Here is a 3,327-nt window from a genome sequence, read left to right on the forward strand (position 1 = left end):
CCCTCAACTCTCTTTTCACTTGCCCAACAACGATCAGGATATGTTGCTCACAATACCTCCCGGAATCGCCCCTCAAATAACCAAAAGGGCTCAGTTTCTGTTTGTTTTGACGCTTGCACAGCCATAACTAAGGGGCAGGGTGATGGGGCTATGGGGGTCACCTGTGGCTCCTTTTCATGGGAGCAATCATACTTAACTGTACAAAAATATCTTTTTACTCTTCGCAAGGTGCAATCCACTGGGCACGTTAGTCTTCAAGAGGCTTATAACTATTGGTACACAGGCCCGATTGGAACCATCCAATCTGGCCCTGAGGGTTTTAACTTTACTTTAGGCATGGCTGCCACCACATGTTCCACCGGCCACTGTAACACTGTTTGTTTATCAGCCCCTACTACACACTCCCCTTCAACCCATTATTATGGATTTGGCCTTGGTATTGATGTCACTGGAAAGGACCCTTCCGGGTACATTGTGGTACGGGTTCAAACCCACATACTCTCCTCTTCCTCTCTTTCGGTGTTTTGGGAATATGAGGAAGAGATTTCAAAACTCAATCAACTCCCCGCTCCTCCTAAAGCCCATAATATGTTTATTAACTTGGCCGAAACTATAGCGAAAGAGTTGGTTGTAAAAAATTGTTTTGTGTGTGGTGGGACTAATATGGGAGATCAGTGGCCATGGCATGCCAGAGAGGCCAATTATACTGAACTCGCAATATGGAAAGCAAACTATACCTAACTCCAACGAGCAAATGAAACTTGGCTATTAAGTTCTAATCTCGTTGGACGGGTATGCTACCAAAGAAATAATGCTTCTGACAGAGTCCCAGTGGGAAATCTGTTGTGTCTGTCCACCTGGAATAATAACACATGGTGGTCTTCTACCAATGCCACTGCCCCCATCAATTCACTCGCATCCATAGAACACTTATCATATTTACAGGACCCTGAAAATGATTTTTTACCATGGTTTTCACCTGACGGGTTATACTGGATTTGTGGCGCTTACGCATATAATGTCCTTCCCAAGGGATGGTACGGCTCTTGTGTTTTAGGTGTCATTCAACCCTCCTTTTTCCTTCTTCCTCTTAAACGACGCCAAATACTTGGCATACCTTTATATGATGAAGTAGGCCACATACAAAAACGTGACATTTCTAGAATTTCAAACAATATTAACATTGGCAACTGGAAAGATAACGATTGGCCCCCCGAGCGCATTATCAATTATTATGACCCTGCTACATGGGCCCAAGATGGCACTTGGGGTTATCGCACACCCATTTATATGCTTAATCGCATCATAAGGCTCCAAGCAGTGGTAGAAATCATTACCAACAAAACAGCTCTTGCCTTAAAACAACTCGCCAAAGAAAGTGCTCTTTCCCGCACATACATTATGCAAAATCGTCTTGCCTTAGACTATTTATTAGCCAAAGAAGGGGGAGTATGTGGAAAGTTTAATCTATCCAATTGTTGTATCCAGATAGACAACAGTGGAAAAGTAATTGAACAAATGACATCGGATATGGTAAAAATCGCCCATGTTCCCATCCAGACATGGTCTGGGTTAGATTTCAGAGATATGTTTGGTTCATGGTTTCCCAAATTGCCTGGCCTTCAGGCCATTGTTGCGCTCATTGGTATGATTGCTTTAGGATGTATTGTATTGCCTTGTGTCTTACCAATTTTTGTAAAAACTATTTCCAATAGTCTATCACTGATTGCTGAAAAGCGTGCTGTCGCTCAGGTGAATGCATTATGGCACAACAAGGGATATTCCTTGATACCTCAAGATGAATCTATCCAAAGCGAGCTCCCGGATGCCTTTAAAGGCAGCGAGGAAGAAATAGACAATGATATCATCACCATTAACTATGATAAAAAACCTCCCATCACCTTCAGTAGTGATGAGGAGACCATTTCAACATCTCCCACTTTTTAGCAACAAGTCTAAATATTCTGCCTTTTAAAACAAAAAACAGAGGAGATGTTGCAGTAGTATCTGATCCACCATTAAAGGCTAAACAAAAAACATGTGCTCAGAAGAACTATCTCTGGTAATTTTCCACTACGTGTAGGCCTCTGGAAGGAGGCTGAACCACGTTAGGAGGAAAAACAAAGGAGACAAAAGGATCTCATCACCACAATGCCAGGATGAGCAGCCAATGTAAACATGACCAAATATGGTAGTGTTAAACCTAGTACAGGAAGCATGACCAAATATGGTAGTAAACCTATTACAGGAAGCATGACCAAATATGGTAGTGTTAAACCTATTACAGGAAGCATGACCAAATATGGTAGTAAACCTATTACAGGAAGTATGACCAAATATGGTAGTGTTAAACCTATTACAGGAAGTGTGACCAAATATGGTAGAGTTAAACCTATGTATGTACCCTTTACTCCGCCCTTCCTTGTTTACCAATAAAAGAGGTCCCCAGAGGCAACTCTGGGCGCGGCTTCATCCCGAGGAATCCTGTGTGGTGTCTTCACTCTCCATCTCATGAAATCGGCCCCCGGAGAAGGCCTATGGCCAACCGGGAAGATTGAGCCCCGGTTCTCCACAATGGGGTGAAGCAATGATGTGTGCTAATCATCTTCTGAACAACGTTGTAAATGCTTCTACTGGAGAATTATCATTTACTAGGTGGCATGGTAAGAAACCTGACCTTAGCTACCTACATACGTTTGGAGTTCCTGCATGGGTTCATATTCCAGCACAGATCAGATTAAAGGGACAAACCCGTGCACAACAGTTAATATTTGTAGGTTATAACTCAAACCATAGATCTTATAGCTTTTGGGAACAAGGGACAACGAAGATCTACCATAGTGCTAATGCAAAGTTTCTGGAGCATGTTGGTTGGAACAAACTAGAAACTGATAATCAGGTAGTAATTGAAACCCGAGCAGACCAAAATAATGAATCAGGAATACCAGAAACGAGTGATGAAGGGAAGGAGTCTACTTAGGAGGAGCAAGAGATAAAGCAGGAGGACGTTCAGGATAGTCCACCTATAAGCCCTGAGTTACCCAGAAGGTCAACCCGTGTAACGCAGCCACCTGATAGGTATCAGGCATCTGTAGCATGTAAGGTGGATAAGGTACCTGCTACATACAATGAGCTGACTACGTATTCAACTGAGGATAAAAAGGTAGGGCAAGCTGCAATGGATAGGGAGTTTAAGTCATTGCAGGATTTGGGAGTGCTTGACAAGGCTGATTTACCTTCAGGTAAACATGCAAGGGGACACAAACGGATATATAGGCGTAAAACCGGAGTAAATAGGAATTCTGTAAACCATTATGGAAGGGAGTT

The 3,327-nt window shown here is 42.8% G+C and overlaps 1 long non-coding RNA gene across 1 annotated transcript; it reads right to left on the bottom strand.

The window, feature by feature from the left end:
- Positions 1–2,220: 2,220 nt before the first annotated feature.
- Positions 2,221–2,479, bottom strand: LOC309400873. Its single transcript, XR_014176726.1, has 2 exons — positions 2,393–2,479; positions 2,221–2,278 (listed from the first exon to the last, which is right to left on the bottom strand). It is a non-coding gene; the product is annotated as an uncharacterized lncRNA (long non-coding RNA).
- Positions 2,480–3,327: the final 848 nt, after the last annotated feature.

Source organism: Natrix helvetica (assembly GCF_964273705.1).
Source record: "Natrix helvetica genome assembly, chromosome: W".
Lineage (NCBI taxonomy): Eukaryota > Metazoa > Chordata > Lepidosauria > Squamata > Natricidae > Natrix > Natrix helvetica.